We start from the raw sequence: 21,946 nt of genomic DNA, 5'->3' as shown, positions 1-21,946 counted from the left end.
ATTATAAACCCAAAACAATTAAGAAAATGATAATAGGAACACACATATTGATAGCTACCTTAAATGTAAATGAATTAAATGCTGCAACCAAAACACAGACTGGCTGAATGGATACAAAAACAAGACCCGTATATATGCTGTCTACAAGAAACCCACTTCAGATCTAGGGACACATACAGACTGAAAGTGAGGGGAGAGAAAAAGATATTCCATGCAAATGGAAATCAAAAGAAAGCTGGAGTAGCAATTCTCATATCAGACTAAAGAGACTTTAAAATAAAGACTACTGCAAGAGACAAAGAAGGACACTACATAATGATCAAGGGATCAATCCAAGAAGAAGATGTAACAATTGTAAATATTTATGCGCCCAGCATAGGAGCACCTCAATACATAAAGCAAATACTAACAGCCATAAAAGGGGAACTCGACAGTAACACAATCATAGTAAAGGACTTTAACACCCCACTTTCACCAATGGACAGATCATCCAAAATGAAAATAAATAAGGAAACACAAGCTATAAATTATACATTTAACAAGATGGACTTAACTAATATTTATAGGACATTCCATCCAAAAAGAACAGAATACACTTTCTTCTCAAGTGCTCAGGGAACATTCTCCAGGAAAGATCATATCTTGGGTCACAAATCAAGCCTTGGTAAATTTAAGAAAATTGAAATCATATCAAATATCTTTTCTGACTGAAATACTATCAGACTAGATATCAATTACGGGAAAAAATCAGTGAAAAATAAAAACACATGGAGGCTAAACAATACAATACTAAATAACCAAGAGATCACTGAAGAAATCTAAGAGGAGATCAAAAAATACTTAGAAACAAATGACAATGAAAACACGACAACCAGAAACTATAGGATGCAGCAAAAGCAGTTCTAAGAGGGAATTTTATAGCAATACAATCCTACCTCAAGAAACAAACATCTCAAATAAACAACATAACCTTACACCTAAAGCAATTAGAGGAAGAAGAACACAAAAAAACCCCAAAGTTAGCAGAGGAAAGAAATCATAAAGATCAGATCAGAAATAAATGAAAAAGAAATGAAGGAAACAATAGCTAAGATCAATAAAACTAAAAGCTGGTTCTTTGAGAAGATAAACAAAATTGATAAACCACTAGCCAGAATCATCAAGAAAAAAAGGGAGAAGACTCAATAGAATTAGAAATGAAAAAGGAGAAGTAACAACTGACACTGCAGAAATACAAAGGATCATGAGAGATTACTACAAGCAACTATAGGACAATAAAATGGACACCCTGGAAGAAATGGACAAATTATTAGAAAAGCACAACCTCCAGAGACTGAACCAGGAAGAAATAGAAAATATAAAGAGACCAATCACAAACACTGAAGTTGAAACTGTGATTAAAATTCTTCCAACAAAAAAAAGCCCAGGACCAGATGGCTTCACAAGCGAATTCTATCAAACATTTAGAGAAGAGCTAACACCTATTCTTCTCAAACTCTTCCAAAATATAGCAGAGGGAGGAACACTCCCAAACTTATTCTATGAGGCCACCATCACCCTGATACCAAAACCAGACTAAGATGTCACAAAGAAAGAAAACTACAGGCCAATATCACTGATGAACATAGATGCAAAAATCCTCAACAAAACATTAACAAGAAAAATCCAATAGCACATTAAAAGGATCATACACCATGATCAAGTGGGGTTTATCCCAGGAATGCAAGGATTCTTCAATATACGCAAATCAATCAGTGTGATAAACCATATTAACAAATTGAAGAAGAAAAACCATATGATCAACTCAATACATGCAGAAAAAGCTTTTGACAAATTTATGATAAAAACTCTCCAGGGCTTCCCTGGTGGCGCAGTGGTTGAGAGTCCGCCTGCCGATGCAGGGGACACGGGTTCATGCCCCGGTCCGGGAGGATCCCACATGCCACGGAGCGGCTGGGCCTGTGAGCCATGGCCGCTGAGCCTGCGTGTCCGGAGCCCGTGCTCCGCAACGGGAGAGGCCACAGCAATGAGAGGCCCACGTACCGCCAAAAAAAAAAAAAAAAAAAAAAACTCTCCAGAAAGTAGGCATAAAGGGAACTTACCTCAACATAATAAAGGCCATATATGATGAACCCACAGCCAACATCGTCCTCAATGGTGAAAAACTGAAACCATTTCCACTAAGATCAGGAATAAGACAAGGTTGTCCACTCTCACCACTATTATTCAACATAGTTTTGGAAGTTTTAGGCACAGCAATCAGTGAAGAAAAAGAAATAAAAGGAATCCAAATTGGAAAAGAAGAAGTAAAGCTGTCACTGTTTGCAGATGACATGATAGTATACATAGAGAATCCTAAAGATGCCACCAGAAAACTACTAGAGCTAATCAATGGATTTGGTAAAGTAGCAGGATACAAAATTAATGTACAGAAATCTCTTGCATTCCTATACACTAATGATGAAAAATCTGAAAGAGAAATTAAGGAAACACTCCCATTTACCATTGCAACAAAAAGAATAAAATACCCAGGAATAAACCTACCTCAGGAGACAAAAGACCTGTATGCGGAAAACTATAAGATACTGTTGAAAGAAATCGGAGATGACACAAACAGATGGAGAGATATACCATGTTCTTGGATTGGAAGAATCAACACTGTGAAAACGACAATACACTACTCAAAGCAATCTACAGATTCAATGCAATCCCTATCAAACTACCAATGGCATTTTTCACAGAACTAGAACAGAAAAGTTCACAATTTGTATGGAAACACAAAAGACCCCGAATAGCCAAAGCAATCTTGAGAAAGAAAAACAGAGCTGGAGGGATCGTGTTCCCTGACTTCAGACTCTACTACAAAGCTACAGTAATCAAGACAGTATGGTACTGGCACAAAAACAGATATATAGATCAATGGAACAGGATAGAAAGCCCAGAGATAAACTCACACACATATGGTCACCTTATCTTTAATAAAGGAGGCAAGAATATACAATGGAGAAAAGACAGCCTCTTCAATAAGTGGTGCTGGAAAAACTGGACAGCTACATGTAAAAGAATGAAATTAGAACACTCCTTAACACCATATACAAAAATAAACTCAAAATGTAAGGCCAGACACTATAAAACTCTTAGAGGAAAACAAAGACAGAACACTCTATGACATAAATCACAGCAAGATCCTTTTGACCCACCTCCTAGAAAAATGGAAATAAAAACAAAAGTAAACAAATGGGACCTAATGAAGCTTAAAAGCTTTTGCACAGCAAAGGAAACCATAAACAAGACGAAAAGACAACCCTCAGAATGGGAGAAAATATTTGCAAACTAAGCAACTGACAAAGGATTAATCTCCAAAATATATAGGCAGCTCATGCAGCTCAACATAAAAAAAAAAACAACCCAATCCAAAAATGGGCAGAAGACCTAATAGACATTTCTCCAAAGAAGATATACAGATTGCCAACAAACAAATGAAAGGATGTTCAACATCACTAATCATTAGAGAAATGCAAATCAATACTACAGTGAGGTATCACGTCACTCTGGTCAGAATGGCCATCATCAAAAAATCTACAAAAAATAAATGCTGGAGAAGGTGTGGAGAAAAGGGAACCCTCCTGCACTGCTGGTGGGAATGTAAATTGATACAGCCACTATGGAGAACAGTATGGAGGTTCCTTAAAAAACTAAAAATAGAACTACCATACGACCCAGCAATCCCACTACTGGGCATATACCCTGAGAAAACCATAATTCAAAAAGAGTCATGTACCACAATGTTCATTGTAGCTCTATTTAGAATAGCCAGGCCATGAACCTAAGTGTCTATCGACAGATGAATGGATAAAGAAGATGTGGCACATATATACAACGGAATATTACTCAGCCATAAAAAGAAACGAAATTGAGTTATTTGTAGTGAGGTGGATGGACCTAGGGACTGTCATACAGAGTGAAGTAAGTCAGAAAGAGAAAAACAAATACCACATGCTAACAAACATATGGAATCTAAAAAAAAAAGAAGTGGTTCTAATGAACCTAGGAGTGGCACAGGAATAAAGACGCAGACGTAGAGAATGGATTTGAGGACACGGGGAGGGGGAAGGGTAAGCTGGGATGAAGTGAGAAAGTGGCATGCACATATATACACCACCAAATGTAAAACAGATAGCTAGTGGGAAGCAGCCACATAGCACAGGGAGATCAGCCCGGTGCTTTTTGACCACCTAGAGGGGTGGGATAGGGAAGGTGGGAGGGAGACGCAAGAGGGAGGATATATGGGGATATATGTTTATGTATAGCTGATTCACTTTGTTATACAGCAAAACTAACACACCATTGTAAAGTAATTTTACTCCAAGAAAGATGTTAAAAAAAAAAAAAAGTGGGGTGTAATTCCCTTCTTCAAAAAAAAAGAATAGAACATCTATACTCAGATAACCTGTATATTTATAGGTATTTAACATTTTACTAGCAATGAATTTTTAATTTCACATACTCTAATAATTTCCGACCACTCTCCTTAAACAGGCAGTATAGAAAACTGAACTATAAGAGTATCTTATCCAGAAACTCAAGAACCAGAAACAAACAGGCTAGCGCCTTGGTATCCTGATCTCCATACCACTGCTTTTCCCCGTGAACCATGAGGAAACAGCAGAAAAACAGGAAAAGCTAGTAAACAAATTGAAGCACTGGGTGAAAGAGCACAAGGTGAATCAGACCTGGGTTTCAACAAGCCCCAGTTCTGCTACTTCTTAGGTTTAAAGTATGACATTGCCCCTATTCAACTGTTTCTGAGCTATAAAAATGGCAAGTTTACACGGTTGGACCCAATGGTTGTGTGATTTGGTCAGCTTATCTAAACCCTCTAAGCTTCCGTTTCTGCATCTGTAAAATGGTGTAATGAGTTGTTTCGTGTTTCCTCAAATTCACATGTTGAAGTTCTAGCCCTCATTACCTCAGAATATGATATTATTTGGAGACAGGGTCTTTACAGAGGTAATCAAGTTGAAGTGAGGTCTTTAGGTTGGGCCCTAATCGAGTATGACTGGTATCCTTATAAAAAGGTTAAATGTGGACACAGAGACAGACACATATAGAGGGAAGACGGCCTCCGACAAGCTAAGGAGAGAGGCCTGGAACAGATCCTTCCCTCATAACTCTCAGAAGGAACCAACCCTGCCAACAACTTGATTTCAGGCCTCTAGCCTCCAAAACTGCGAGACAATACATTTCTGTTGTTTACACCACCCAGTCTGCGATATTCTTTTTTTTTACTGCAGTCCTAGGAAACTAATACAAATCAAGATTACAGTTGGACCTACACCTCATAGGGTGGGTATGAGAATTAAATGAAAACAATGCAGGTAAAACACTCAGTGCAGTACCAAGTACACTGTAATAAGCACCCAAATAAACAAAAAGCTTTCCTCTTTATTACTGTAGGTTGATATTTCACTTCCTATCAGAATTACAATGGAATCCTCACCACAAACAACTTTTCTTCTCACTCAGTGCAGCATCTCCAGGCCTCTGATTCAGTCTTGCTCCCCGCGTTTCTTTTCCCCTCTTTTCATACCTGGCCAACAACTTTCCCTCCTCAGGTTCCTCTTGAATATCACCTCCCCGCAGAAGGCCTCCTGTCACATAATCACTGCCTCAGGCCTTCTGCTTACAGTACAGGGTGAGAGCAGCCCTTTTCACACAGCAATGTAATTACTGATCCCAAATTAGACTCCCAGATGCCCCACAAGCCTTTACATTCCTCTAAATTTCCCTCAGGCAGTGCTGTGTGAGGTGCTCATTAAATGTTTGCGGAAAGAATCCCTTCACCACAGGTAGGGAAACTGGCCACACACCACCTATAAACAAACCCATGCTCTACAGCAACTGTTAAAAGTACTGTCCAGGGACTTCCCTGGTGGCACAGTGGTTAAGAATCCGCCTGCCAAGGCAGGGGACCTGGGTTTGATCTCTGCAGGGGACACGGGTTCGATCCCTGGTCTGGGAAGATCCCACATGCCGTGGAGCAACTAAGCCCATGCACCACAACTACTGAGCCTGTGCTCTAGAGCCCGCGAGCCACAGCTACTGAAGCCCACATGCCTGGAACCTGAGCTCCGTAGCAAGAGAAGCCACCACACTGAGAAGCCTGTGCACCGCAACGAAGAGTAGCTCCCGCTTGCCGCAACTAGAGAAAGCCCGTGCGCAGCAATGAAGACCCAATGCAGCCATAAAATTAATTAAAAAAAAAAGTACTGTCCAAGTTAGTGGTTCTCAAAGCATGGTTGGGAAACCAGAAGTATGAGCCTGAATGGGAACTTGTTACAAATGCAAATTCCTGGGCCTCACCCCAGACTGACTGAAGCTGCAACTCTTTGGGGTGGGACCCAGGAATCTGTGGTTTAACAAGCCCTCCAGGTGATTTTGATGCAGTCAAAAGTTTGAGAGCTATTGTGATGAGTGTCTCCAATTCCATAGGAAGAGCTTGGGCTGCTGGTGTGAGCTCCCCAGGTATCCCTACTGATGAGGACCCCCCAGGGGAGAGGGCACTGCAGAGAGGCTCCCAGGGGTGCAGAAGTTTTTAATTTTCACCTTCAACTCACTCACTTTTCTATGCCCATATTATGGGACGAGCTGATAATAACTCTAAAGTATCTAAATTACCTAACAGTGAGAATCCATATCTAGGAAGTGAGTCTCTGCCCAGACTCTTAGCATCCTTCCTGAGAGCACAGAGGCAAAGGTGATTTTGCCACATCAGAAGAGTGAACACCAAGTAGCAACAAACAAGTGCCAGGCAAATAGTGCTCTCCAGAGACTCCAAGGTTGTAAAGGAGGACAGCTGCAGGTAGAAGCTGATGATCAGAAACCTCAGGTCAAGAGTGTGCGCTACAGGGACCCTCCTCCCCCCACACCAGACATTGCTTATGGATCACAACATTCGTACTCAACAAACGTGGATGGCACCTAGGAATCCTTAGCTCCAGGCAGCCACTATCAATTGATCAGAACTGGCCCTTGAGAAAAAACCTGTTACTATCCTAGTTTAGGAGTTAAGTCTTCAAGCTCTGTAAAGTTAGTATAGAAAACAGCTGCTACTATAGGAATCTCACTGAACTTAGGAATCAGAGGCTATGCAATCTTGGGGAAACCATTTAAAATCTTTGAATCTCAGTTTCCTTATTTGCAAAAGGGAGCTGGCAATATCTCCTCAGGAATGTTCTGAGGATAAACAAGATGGGTGAAAACACCTTGCCCAGTGCCTGGCAAATAAAAGGCTCTTAATAAATGTTTGCTGGATTTGAAACTACAGCCATGTGGGGGAAAACCTCACCACCCAATCTCACCTGAGGCTAATTTACCCAGAAACCCAAGCTTCAGTGTTTACACATGAAAGAGCTTTGGAGTAAGACTGACTTGGGAAACCAAACTGACATTGAAGGGAATGTGGTCACAAGTGTAGGGAATCCGACCAGAGAGATATTTATCAGAAAGGGCTTGCTTGAGTCAGAAAGATCCTTCCCTCCAAAGACAATGTCGGCCCCAACCCCTCCTTTGCCATACTCCATGCCGCCCCTCTAAGTCATTTGACTAAAGCAACAGATCCTACCTAGAAATCTACTTTCAGGAAAACCACTTCCAGGGTCTGGGCAAGCATCTGTCTTATGTTTGGAACCTTTACGAGCTCCATAGAGAACATCTCAGTAAACAAAATCCACTCCCAGCCCTGTCAGTTCAGTGGACACTAAGGACTTCCCCACGCAAGTGTCCCCATTTGGACAACTAGACTCCAAGAAAGGCCTCAGTTAAGGCCTTGGTTTGTGCCCAGTGCTTGCTATATGTTAACTCATTCAGCTTCATGTTAACACTCCCTTTTTTTTTTGGCTGCTCTGCATGGCTTGGGGGATCTTAGTTCCCTGACCAGGGATTGAACCCATGCCCTCAGCAGTGAAAGCACAGCATCCTACCCACTGGACCACTAGGGAATTCCCTAACACTCCCTTTTTACAGATCTGGGGCTCTCAGACATTAAGATGTGCCCAAGATCACAGAGTCGGAAGGCAGGAACCCTAGGATTTGAGCAGCTATCTGCTATTCACACTCCACTAAACTCCAGTGCTGACATGCAGTTGGAATCCACCCCAGCAGGATCCTCGAGCTTAAACAGACAGGAATTATGAAACAAGCACACGGAAAAAATCCTAACCCCATTCCAGCCGTCCATGGTCAGGCCTATCATCAGTGGTTAAAGTGTAACTAAGAACAAATACATCCCAGCATCTGTCAAAATAAAATTTAATACCTTGTAAATCCCACTTAATTCGTACTTAAAATTGAATCAGTAAATAGGTAATACTCACCTATTTTGCTAAAAGCCTGTACATAATCTTTAGAAGCCAGTGTGACTGATGTCTTTTTTATTTTCAGCAAAGTGCTTACCACTGTTACATAATTCTGCTACCTCAAAGCTAATAGAACAAACGTGACCTACCAAAATGACCTATAACCCTAGACATCAAAATACCTTGCTAGGCATTTATTCTGAACTACGGGGGTTGGACTTACATGCTTTAGCAGGAAGCACCTCAGTTGGCATTCGCCCAAAATTACCTATCGATTCAGATCATAAATGCGGGTAAGATCTTCCTGTTCTTTGGGAAATAGGCCATTACAATTAAATTTTCCTGGATATTAAACAGTTTCACTATCAGCAACATCGAAAATGGTGGCCTTAACTTCCAGGATGTGACATAATTTACATCACACTTTTGGTGGAGGAAAGCCAGTAACTAGGCTGATGAGAGACAAAAAAGCAAGTACCTGGTAAAGCAGGCTGTCAACCGGCACTAGTCTGTGTTTCCTGGAGCACTTGTGCCAGGAGGTGCAGCTGGGGTACCAATCCCACTCACAGGGAGATGATAATAATGTGGTACTTCGCACCCTGAAAAAGACAGTGTTGTTAAAAATCCAGCACAGTCATTCCCAGCTTGGCAAGATCTTCGAAATGCACTTAAGTTCACATTCTGTACAATTTACCCATTTATAGTATGGCTTTTAATATATTCCCAGACTTGTGCAACCATAACCACAATCCATGTTAGAATATTTTCATTAGTTCAAGAAAGAAACCCAGGACCCCTTAGATATCACTCCCTAATCCTCCAATTCCCTCCCCTCCCCCACCCTAGCCCTAGACGACCACCAATCTACTTTGGGTTTCTATATAGTTACCCCTTCTGGAGATTCCATACAAATGAACTCATACAATACGTGACCTTTTGTGACCAGCTTCTTTCACTTAGCGTAATGTTTCCAAGTTGCATCTGCATTGTAGCCTGCGTCAGAGCTTCACTCCACTGTATGGCTATATCATACTTATCTACTTTACAGCTGTTGGACATTGGGTTCGTTGTTTCTACTTTTTAGCTATTATGCACAAATGTGTATATGGACCTAGTTTTCATTTCTCTTGGAAATATATCTCTGAGTGCAATTGCTGCCCCTAATGTTTCTAGTCTTCAAAAAATGGAAAAAAATGAGCAATCATGTGAAGTTTGGCACCATCCATCCACCTGAGGACCATCCTGAGGATCAAGCTCTTATAAGAATTCACTTTTCAGGTTCAAAAAAAAGTACTCAGCAGGTGAGAAAACATCTAGAGAAAACTTTTTCAAATTGTGGTAAAATACACTTAATATAAAATTTACCATTTTAAAATATAAAATAGAAAAAACATTTTCAACTAAAAGATAATTACAATACTGGCTCATCTCTATATATTTATGTGTGGGTTGCCCCGAATCAGAAAAGATGGCAAATACTTTTTTTCTTTTTACCCCTCATCCCAGGGAAACCCAAGAAAACCCTTTCTGGACATTTTTATGAATCCTGCATGTGCCTTTCACACAGCACAAGGGGGCAAGTTCATTTCTGGGCTGGGCCTGGGCCCCGGCAGCCTCACGTGGGGCATCTCAGAGAGCGCTAACAGTGGGAGGAGGAATGTGGCTTCTCACCAGTTCTGGACATACTCTTCTGTTTGCTAGACAAAGTGATATTGTGGCATCTGTGCAAAACACTCCCTACACAATGAAACAGAAATAAGAGATAGTGTCCATTCTATTTGTACAGGCAGGGGACACATTTCCCTTCTCCAAGGATCAGCAGGAAATGTGGGCACAGGCTAAAGCAGAGCCATCTGGATAACCTACAAAGCAAGCAACAGGATTACAGCCCAGCCCATATATGGTTTCTATTATTACTTCCCACGATAAATAAATGCCCAGCAGATCAAGGTGGGCTTGGTTATGCTTTTGGCCTTAATATGAAATTTTCCTACAGGTGTCAGTTCCAAAGAGAGTTTGCTTCTTTTATTGAAATGGCTTGCTTTTGAATTAAATCAGTTTTCTGAATTTTGATAACATCCTGATTTTAACTTTCTTTTATGATATTGCCTGAGGTTTTTGACATGTACCGGAACCACCAATAACAATCAGCCATTTCTGAAATACACTATTATTGACTAGGGCTACCTTGTCAATAAGCTTGGAATAAAAAACTAAATAATACTCTTGGAGTTCAATATGCAAATTTTTTGTCAGGTAACATGAGTTAGTGCTGGAAAACTTTACAAAACTTTAAAAGGGAAATCCGTAAGTGGCTCAGTATTTTTGTAAATGGATGTCAATTCTTAAAAAAAAATTTTTTTTTTCATTTGTGTCTATGCTAAAACCAAGTAAGCACTGGCAAAAGATTTGTTGTGCACCTGCCATTTGCCGGGCATTAGGATCAATATACACATGTGTAAGACATCCAATCTGTGCTTCAATAAACTTGCAATATACAGTCAATTGGTTGGTTCAGCCAGTTTTGGCCTATCATGTGATTACATTTTGCAGAGTAGAAGCCCCAGCACAGGCCTGTTTGCAGACAGCAAGACAAAGTACTAAAAGGAGGAGGGGGTTGGTGGTGAAAGAATTCCTTGAGGTTTTGAAAACTCAATCATTACCTGACTTCCAATTATGTTTTAAAACACAAAAGGAGCTGCTCTTAAAGACTATGCAGTATTATAGGTAAGTTGCAGCAATTGGAATATTTCTTTTCTTTTTTTTTTTTCTTTTTTTTTTGTGGTACATGGGCCTCTCACTGCTGTGGCCTCTCCCGTTGCGGAGCACAGGTTCCGGATGCGCAGGCTCAGCGGCCATGGCTCACAGGCCTAGCCGCTCCGCGGCATGTGGGATCTTCCTGGACCAGGGCACGAACCTGTGTCCCCTGCATCGGCAGGCGGACTCTCAACCAGTGCGCCACCAGGGAAGCCCTGGAATATTTCTTGAAAAGAATGAAAGGGATAGAATTCTTGGAAGAAATACTGGCCCCACTATTCAGTCAACCAGCTCAATAGAAATCTCCAGTATGAATGCTGGTGGGCAGATTTCCCTCTGTAGAAGCACAGCCAACCACCTACCTTCTTACCACTGAGATGTCTAACAGCAGCAGGGAGGGAAGGTATTGGGACAGAAAGTTTTCAGGAAGATCAGAGAACTCTGAGGTCAAGAGAGAACAAGTAGGATATCATGGAAAGTGTCTCTCTAGATGCTTGTTCCTCCAAGTGTGGTTCATGACTGAAGCATCAGCATCATCTGGACCATCCACTGGGTGGGCATCACCTGAACTGACAGTATCACCTGGAAGCATATTAAAATGCAGACTCTCAGGCCCCAACACATCTGCAGAATCAGAATCTGCATTTAACAGAGTGACTCATATGCACATTAAAGGGTGAGAAATAAGATATCCAGGTGCCTCTGAAGGATTTAGAACTCATTAAGTAAATTAATCAGTAGGAGATAATCCGTCCTAGGATACCAGGAAAGGAGAGTTTACTACAAGGTCAGCAAGGGATATTTATATGTCCACAGGAAGGCTGTGTGAGGTGATAAGAGAGTCAGCAAACAAAAAATGAGGATCAGCAAAATACTGTTTTGTCCATGTATATTCAAGGAACTCAGAGTTTTACAGATATAAGGAAGATCTTGACCTGTGATGCAGTGCTATTTCATTAGGCTTAAAGGAATGTTCTCTTAAGAAAAAAAAAAAAAGGAACACTCAACTTCTCTTATTAAGGGTCACTTTGGAATGAATAATTTGACTTCTGTTTGGCTAGACTTGGGAATTGAGGAGAACCAGAGGCGGTTCTACCTAGGGTACTTACTCATCCTGATGGCTGGAAAAGGTTATCTCCAAAAAGAAATAAAGAATGTGGCAATCAATTTACACATCTGAATCATGTGTGTTTGTTTAGGGTTAATCCCTTATTGAATGGTCCTGAGCCAGAAACTAAGAACATCCAGCTGCTGTCTGAGGGCCAAGCCCTTGATCATGATGACTCAAATGAGGCTGTTTCACATGTGTAAAATTCGAAGACCAAATTAGAATTAAGGAATGGTAAAGATATAAGCCATGTGTATTGCAGCTTCCCAATTCTCCAAATTATATGTCCAGAACAAACATCCCTCATTATTCACAATATTCCATACTTGGCCTGGGGATCCTCCCTGACTTGACCCTCTAAGTCGTCCACCCATCAGCAGGCTTTGGCCTGACTTATGAAACTTGTTTGCCATCCCTTACAACAGGTCCTCCCAGCTCTAAATTTCTGTCATTCTGGGACGAAGGGCCGGGCTAAGGTATGCCCAATCTCTAGGGGCTACTTGAGGAATCACACTTTGGTCATTACAACATGTTTTCCATAGTCATCACTAAACACTGACCCACAATGTCTCTCCTAGGGTCACTCTATACCTCTTGCACCCTCTACACATATACTCACTTCCTTTGACTTTCAAGACAACAGCAAAGTCATCCTTGTCATCATCATGCTGCCTCAGGATTCCATTCTAAAGCATCTCTGAAACTTCCCAAAGAAATACCTAATTTATTTCCAATAAAAACTACCTTTTAGATTCGAAGAGAATCTACCTAAATCAAGTGTCTCAACAGCAGTAGCATGGACATTTTTTACTGGATAATTCTTTATTGTGGGGGGCGGGGGCTGTCCTGTCCATTGTAGGATGTTGGGCAGCATCCCTGGCCTCTACCCACTAGATACCAATTCCACACCCAACCCCCAAGGGCTGGAACAACCAGAAGTGTGACCAGACATTGCCAGATATCCTTTAGGGGACAATTCCTGCCACTGCACCCCCTCCCTTGAGAACTACTGACCTAAATGATTATAGTAATCCTTTCAGGAAGATGGGACTATGGATGATTTTTTCCCTCCTTATTTTTCTGAATATCTGTTGTTCATATGATAAAAGGAGCTAGTGACTTTCTATTTTTTAAAAAGAAATATCATTAGCTATACAGATACCTCAAGTTGGTCCCTGAGTGCCAATGTGTGGCTTGTTCAGTTTAAAAATTGAATTTGGTCTTTAAAAATACTGTGTACCATACAGACACCTTCAGTTAAACTTCTCAACATATAAAAGACACAGATGAAGGACTTCAGAGAATAAAGTCAGGATTGAGGCCTCTTAACCATTCAGAAACGTTTCTTCAACATGGTAAATCAGTGGGGCTGTAGAAAGAGATGTGAAGCAAAGACTGCTGTTTCAAGAGAAGTGTTTACCTGAAACACAGTCTGCATGTACACTTCAGTCAGAAAAATACTTGCATTGTAGGAAAAAAAAAATAAGGCACAATTTACTTCATCTTTAAGAACTGCTACGTTTATAGACCATGAAAAAAATTTTCAAAATCATGAAATTAAAATTTCTGAATGTAAAAATGGGCTCTAGACACACCCATTACTTCATCTTCTTGACTGCTAGACCAGGAATTTTCTTAGAGTATTATTTCCATGAATTTCATTACTGACTATTTTAATTCAGTCTGGGAAGGCCATATCTGCCAGGAAGAAACAAGTTCTCATTTGCTGAGATGACACAAATTTGGAATCTGAGCTCAGATGGAACTTGAAATGGAATTTAACTTCAGCCATAAAAAGGTAGTGTGCTTAGAAAATGAGTATGATAAACGAGATAAAATGTATAAATTGCTTTGGGGAGCAATGTTATTTAAAATGCTGATAAGAACTAAACAAATAAACGGGAGGCTAGCTACACAAAAAGAAAAAGAAAGAAACAAGTTCTCAACGAAGAACTCAACATCTATTACCCTTATGACAGGGATGACGCTTTCTTCCATCTAGGCCCCGGAAACACACAAAGCATCTCTGGTCTCCGCTGCTTACCCGGGGTGCTGCCAAAGGTTCACGTGTCTTCTGCTCTCAGGTAGAAGTTCTCTTTTGTTAAGTGGGGTGATACCAACTGCTGCTTCCAGAATAGCCATATATTTCTTGTACCTCATCTTGTCTCTTTCAGTACAAGGTCAAGTAAATTTTGGGCACTGTTCCGCTGAAGCAGATGAAGTAATCTTTGCAATACCAGAAGCTGCTCTGCTTTTAGATGCTCAGCGTACCCCTAGGCAGAGCTATTACACTCCACTGTAGGGGGTAAGGCATGGGGGCGAGGCCAAGGCCAAACCACGAATAAATAAATAAACTTCCCTGCAACAGTATTATATAAGGCTAGAGAATTTTGAATAAAGCACTAATGAAAATGATTTGCAGGATGACGGTGGTTTTAAACACGGCAATCTAACGTACAATCCCCAATTAATCCACACATAAATCCTTGAGGCCACTAATCCTTCAAGTACTAACAGCACAGGATGTGATTTATCTCAAGGTCTAGTAATAAAATAATAATTGGTCCAAAAAGCCTGCATGCCTCTGGGTAAAATAAAATCAGAAGCAGATCTGCTCCTTCTATAAATACCTTTCTCTAAAAGGCTGCGCTTGACACTGAAAAAGGAGTTCCAGTTGTCATTTATGGCAATGCATTTCTAAATGCTATAAACTTTTTGCTTGAGTCAATTGCAAAGCAAAGATTAATTAATAGAGAAACAATTCTGTTTTTTTAAAATATCTTTTTAAATACCTCTAAAACCCAACAGAGGTGAGCTCTGCTAGCATGGAAATAATAACTATTTGGAGATATTCAGAATCGAACCCCTCTCCCTTTTTAATAAATGTCTCCTCTCAGCTGTAAGGACTTTTCTTACCCTCTTTTCATAGGGTAAAGGTGGATGGTCCATCATATGGCCAACCTAATGGGTCACAGTCCACATGACCCAGCCTGGGTAGACCAGCCCTCCCTGGGCTGAAAATAAGACATTCAGAGAGAAATGCCCTCTCTCCACTGGAGTTGGTAACCAGGGCTGATGGGAGGTTAGGGCTGCTAGCAATCATGTTCCCCACCAGGTGGAAAGGGCTCTCCACTAGTTGCTGAGAAACGGTACCAGGGGAAATGTGATGACATCATTTGAGTTTCTCGATCCAGCTATGCCTAAGATAACTGTCATCCTAGGAGATCCTAGGTACACTTTTATTAAGATAATAAATTGATTTTTGTGAAATTTAGTTTTACTTGAGTTTTTGTCACTCTGAAAGAGTTCTGATTTATATGCCTCCCTGACCACTTCTTCAAGCTATTTTCTCTTCTTTTCTATTTACTGCAATACACGTTGTACTGCTCCTTGTCTAAACAAGTTCACATACAGAAGGGAAGTAAAATCAAGGAGAGTCGTCCTGTAATACTTCTGACTAACCTAGATATTCACAGTGAATAAGTGTCCCAAATCCTTCCACATCCCCCCAAATCTTGAACTCTTCTTCCACAGTCTCTCTCTTTCCCTAACAGCAAGTCTCTTTTTTCTTTTTCTTTTTTTTTTTAATTTAAGGGACCTAAATCAGTGGTCTCCAAAGTAGGGTGCATATACCAACAATCTTTGGGGTGTGGGAAGAAAATATTAAACCATCTATTTTTTGTCTCGTCTATTAAAATTTTAGTTTAAGCATTTATGTTATTAAATATTTGTAATGTTTACTTTAGGAACTAATACAGTAAGTCCCCTACATATGAACGAGTTCCGTTCCAAGAGCACATTTGTAAGTCCAATTTCTTCATAAGTAAAACAAAGTTAGCCTAAGTACCCAACTAACACGATCGGCTATATAGTACTGTACTGTAATAGGTTTATAATACTTTTCACACAACTAATACATAGAAAACAAACAAACACAAAAAATAAAGAAAACATTTTTAATCTTACAGTACAGTACCTTGAAAAGTACAGTAGTACAGTACAACAGCTGGCATACAGGGGCTGGCATCAAGTGAACAGGCAAGAAGAGTTACTGACTGGAGGAGGGGGAGGAGGTGGGAGATGGTAGAGCTGAGGGATCATCAGCAATAGGAGACGGAGGGCAAGCTGCACGTGACAATGTACGCTAGACATGGGAACAAACTTACATGACTGGGCATGAGAATGCACGTTCGCATCTTTGAAAGTTCACAATGTGAAGGTTCATATGTAGGGAACTTACTGTATATTTTAAGTTACATAAAAGTATATCCTTTTTTTTTTCTGGCTGCGCCTCGAGGTATGCAGGATCTTAGTTCCCAAAGTCCCAAAAGTATATAATTTATAAAGTAATATACTCATATATATTATAGAGTATGCGTAAAAATCTGATGGGGTGTGTGCAAAAGAAGTTTCAAGGTCGGTAACTTAACACTTCAACTGCTCTCTAAGCCTCAATTTCCCTCTTCATTAGAGGCCTGAACAGATGAACACCAAGTTATCTTCCAAAACCAGCAACAGACTAAAAGCCCCCGCTTCACTTGGCCCGATTATATAATTACAGTCGGCCCTCCACATTTGAGGATTACTATCCACAGGTAAAACCAACCTTGGGGGTGAGGATTCCAGAAAGTTTCAAAAAGCAAAATTTGAGTTTGCCTAGCTCTGGCAACTATTTATATAGCATTTACATAGTACTCACAACTAGTTACATAGCATCTACATTATATTTACAGCTATTTATGTAGCATTTATACTATATTAAATATTATAAGTAATTTAGAGATGATTTAAAGTATACAGGAGAATGTGTGTAGGTTGTAAGCAAATACTATGCCATTTTATATAAGGGACTTGAGCATCTCTGGGTTTTGGTATCCTTGGGGGTCCTGGAATGAATCTCCCATGGATACCGTAATATAATCTGACCACAGTAAGTGGTGAAAACAACGGACAAACCATTTGATCTTGGAATATTCCATTTCCATATCATTCATGATATTACTCCCACTGGTTGTTCTACAAACAATTAGTACCAGTTAGTCACAGGAATTCTTTTATAGGCTGAACTTGGTTGGCTACAGCTGCCACTGCCAAAAAAAAGCTCCAATACAGCCCTCATTTAATCATACAGGACGATGTAATTATACTTACACAACAGTCTTTGTTCTAACAAATTGTATTTCTAATGACGCGTGATAAAAATTACTACACAACCCTCTCAAACAAGAAATGAAGTCTGAGTTACCAACAACAAAAATCAAGCTAACTTGTTATCCGTTGGAAACTGTTTTACTACAGTGAAAGTGACAATACTTTATAAACGGCATGTATTAGAGTTTCATTTTCTGTAGGAATTTCTGATGCATTTAACTAAATAACTCTTACACAGTGATTCTTATCTATGATAATATCATACAAGATTAAAATTGGGTCTTTCATTAGGAAAAAAGTTCTGCTTTAGCAAGTCATTAGGAAGAATTTGCTTTTCTTCCACAAATAAGATTGTTCAGTTTTCTAATTTATTTCTTCATTTTTAAAAACTGTCATCTTTGTATGAACTCCCTCATAATAGTACCTGAGGACAATAACCCAGAAGAAAATAAATCTAGCCAAAACACTCCATCCAGATATGTAATTATAAGGCTATTTTCTTTGTAATTCTACATCTTCGGAAATATTCATTTACTTGGTTAATTCCAATTTCTAGAGTTCTAGAAATTCTTTATAACTACAACTATCTGATTTAAAAATCAGTTATTTATTTTTTAAAAATTGTTAAATATACATGATCCAAAAAACTTTTAAGTCAGGATGCTCAAGTTCTCTTCCTGAATAATCAAAATTGAATATAGAAATTCACAGATAAGACTGACCTTCCCTTTGAACTGATTATTTCTACTTATTTCTGCGGGAGGAAAACAGTGGACATCCTTCTTCACGGGGTATTCTAACTGTTCCTGTGCTTTAGAAGTATAAAAATGGAAATGAACTAATGCCCCAAACAGGCCAGGGTGTGGTCTGCTTTTCAGGGAGTTGAAAAAAGCCTTAACTAAAAGTGGAAGAGTCAGGGAAACAGTTTTGTTTTTTTTTTTTTAAACTCCACTGCACATAAGATAAATTATATGACTTTAGGCATAATTTCATCCCCACACCCCGCCCCCAGTAGCTACATATAGAATACACCTTTACATGTTTGCTACTCAGATGAGCCACTAGAGCACTGTAAGAAAAAGACTACATGGTGTAAGAGAATTACAGAGAGTTCAAGATTAGTTGCGGATCTCCTAGATTTAACACACACCCCATTTCTCCCCACCGCCAACCCCCGGTCACCTCATACTAGTCTTCTCTCTTCATAGCCAGTCTCAAAATGCACTCACTACTGGGTTTATACTATTACCTTCAACTGGATGTCACCAAATCTGTCCTTTCAACCCTGTCCTCCCACCCAACCCAATATCTACCTGAAGGAACCCACTGCCCAGCCCCCAGCAGCAGTTGCTTCTTGCCTTTTCCTGTTTCTAGCATCCTCCTCCTGGCTCTCCTGGCATGAGACCTTGAAGCCATTCTCGCCCATTCCTGGGGTGCCCAGTCATACCAAACCCGTGACACAGGGAAAGAGAGCTGAGTTTAAATGGGAAGACTTGATTTGAATCCCACCTCTGCTGTTTAATACCATGTGACCTTGAACAAGTTACTTGACCCTTCTGAACTTTATCTGTAAAGCTGCAAGAAGACCACAGTGCAGAGGTGGCTGTAAATAATAAATGAGATGATGTATTTGTAGTCAGTGGATATCATCTCCCTCCCTTCCTTCCATCTCTCCCATCTGTCCTTTTTCCATTCCTAATACCTCTGTAAGAAACCTTCCTTAATCCTCATTTCTTTGCAGGCAAGCACAAGGAGTACTTACCAACTTCTGACCCTCCCCTGCAGCTACAGAAAAGCCCAAGGATGAGTGATTTTGTGGGGGAAATGGGGAGACTGACTGAAGGGTACAGGAACCTAGGGGCTGAAGTGAATGATGGAAACCATCAAAAAGAGAAAGTAGGGTCTCCGGGCCTGCTATAGGGAGCAGAGGAAAGGGGCCCAGCTCAGGTGGTACTCACCAACTGGGGAAGTTCTCCCTTACCATATTTCACAAATTTTTAACCTCTGCTACTGAATAATTAAAAGCCAAAATTAAAATCACTTGACTGTACCTCCCAAATAACTTGAATACATAGTAATTCTATAAGTACCCTCATTCCTAAGAAATAAAAAACTTTCAACTCCTTATGTGAGGGAAATTCACTCTTTCTTACTGTCGGTAGAAACTGTGTTCATGTTACATTTCTACGCTGAACCTAGAGTTGGAGGATTTGGGCAGTTCTCTTGCCTGGGAGCAGCTGAGCAGTGGCAGTGCACAGCAGTGAGAACACTGACAGGAGCTGGTTTAAGTCACGAAGGGCTCGGCCATTCATTGGGTTAGGGGATATCAGTCACCTCTGCTCTGCAACTTTCAGAAAGGGACAGAGTCTCTGGAACTTGGTAGGGACTACACAAGGTGTGAAGTGTTGAGATCCAGCAATCTGTGGCCAGTGGCTAGAGAGAAGTAGTTCACATAATCCCACATCCCACCTGCCGACACCCACCCCCAACCTCCTTAGCATGAACTGTGGCACGACACTGCCCAGGACTGAAGTCCAGCTCTACCACTAACTAGCTGTGTGACCTTGGATAAGTCACTTAATGTTTCTTTGCCTCAATTTCATCATCTGTAAAGTGAGGCTAATAATAACACTGACCTCATAGGGCTGTTTTAAAAACTAAATCAGAGGCACATACTTTAGGTTGCAAAATACATGAGTCATGGGTATGAAATGTACAGTATGGGGAACATAGTTAATAACTGTGTAATATCTTTGTATGGTGACATATCATAATTAGACATACTGTGGTAATCAGTTTGAAATGTACAGAAATACCAAATCACTATGTTGTATACCAGGAGCTAGCATAGCACTGTAGGTCAGTTATACTTCAAAAACAAAAAACCAAACAAACTCATAGGAAAAGAAATCAGATATGTGGTTACCAGAGGTGGGGGTAGAGGGAGGGGGAAATGGATGAAGGTGGTCAAAAGGTCAAACTTCCAGTTATAAGATAAACAAGTACTAGGGATGTAATGTACAACATGATAAATATAATTAACACTGCTGTATGTTACATGTGAAAGTCGTTAAGAGAGTATATTCTAAAAGCACTCATCACAAAAGTTTTTTTTCTATTTCTTTAATTTTGTATCTATATGAAATGACAGATGTTCATTAAACTTGTGATAATCATTTCATGATGTATGTAAGTCAAATCATTATGCTGTATACATTAAACTTATACAGTGCTGTATGTCAATTATATTTCAATAAAACTGGAGGGGAAAAAAAAGAAAGAAACAGGGAAAATTAAAAAAAAAAAACTAAATCAGTTTTTAATTGTAAAGCACTTAGCACATGTAATGTCCAGCATAAAATATATGTCATGTGTGTGTGTTATTTTCTTTTACTTGCTAATTAGTTATATCTTCATTTTTTCCAGAAAGCTCTTCTTGGTTGAACCACCTAAACTTGGCTAGGTTACTTCTGCTCTCTCTCAAATACTTTCTGTTTAATCTCTCAACAGTGGAACCACAGGGCTTCCCTGGTGGTGCTGTGGTTACGAATCCGCCTGCCAATGCAGGAGATGCGGGTTCGAGCCCTGGTACGGGAAGATCCCACATGCCGCCGCAGAGCAACTAAGCCTGTGCGCCACAACTACTGAGGCTGCATTCTAGAGCCTGCAAGCCACAACTACTGAAGCCTGCACGCCTACAGCCCATGCTCTGCAGCCACCGCAGTGAGAAGCCTGCTCACCGCAATGAAGAGTAAGCCCCACTCGCTACAACTACAGAAAGCCTGTGCACAGCAACGAAGACCCAATGCAGCCAAAAATAAATAAATTAATTAGTTTTAAAAAAGAAAAAAATAGTGGAACCACAATGAATTTAAATTATGTGTTTAGGCATGTTCAGAGGATAGGGTGGGTCCTCTGGGCCATGGAAGGAGAAGATTAATTAAAGGTTAAGAAGGAGTCTGGGGCAGTGTTGGTGGGTTTGGCTTCCGCCCCAATCCACCCCAGCGGTGGTCTGCCTGGGTGTCAGACACAGGTTTGGTTCCAGGCAGAGCCTGTTTAGTGATCACAGTGTTGTGGCCGAGCTGGCCACAGAGCCTCAGTGCGCCCCCCCCCCGCACCCCGAGGAGCCTCATCCTGCCCCAAAGCTGTACTTTTGGCAAACCCAGGAGACACTTCAGAGTTCAAGGCAGAAGAACCTGATGATGTGAGCCCCTGTCTCGCTCTCCTGGGACATCAGTGGGAGATGATGGAGTGTGCATGACAGCTGCTGTGTTAACATCTCTCTTGGTTCCAGGCAGAATTTCTTATTCTGACTGTATTAGTTTGCAAGGGCTGACGTAACAAAGTACCACAGACTGGTGCCATAAATAACAGAAATCTATTATCTCACAGTTCTGGAGGCTGGAAGTCCAAGATCAAAGTTCTGAGGCCCATGAGGCAGGGCTCTCTACTTGGCTTATAGATGGCCACCTTCTCCCTATGTCTTTACATCATCTTCACTCTGGACGTATCTGTGTCCAAATTTCCTCTTCTTATAAGGACACAAGTGATACTAGATTAGGGCCCACCCTAA

At 40.5% G+C, this 21,946-nt stretch overlaps 1 protein-coding gene across 4 annotated transcripts in view; it reads right to left on the bottom strand.

The window, feature by feature from the left end:
• TJP2 (tight junction protein 2) overlaps positions 1–21,946 on the bottom strand; it is a 134,381-nt gene that overhangs the window by 97,974 nt on the left and 14,461 nt on the right. For 2 of the 4 annotated variants that reach the window (XM_060102268.1, XM_060102264.1), the window contains exon 2: positions 8,836–8,956. The exons of 1 other annotated variant lie outside the window; for it this stretch is intronic. The gene's annotated coding sequence lies outside the window, so the exon portion shown is untranslated. Of the gene's footprint in view, positions 1–8,835; positions 8,957–11,476; positions 11,498–21,946 lie in introns of those variants that run through there. One more of the 4 variants, XM_060102263.1, reaches the window with a different exon arrangement.

The sequence above is a fragment of the Mesoplodon densirostris genome, chromosome 6 (assembly GCF_025265405.1).
Source record: "Mesoplodon densirostris isolate mMesDen1 chromosome 6, mMesDen1 primary haplotype, whole genome shotgun sequence".
NCBI lineage: Eukaryota > Metazoa > Chordata > Mammalia > Artiodactyla > Ziphiidae > Mesoplodon > Mesoplodon densirostris.
This window is presented reverse-complemented; position numbering and strand designations above follow the sequence as displayed.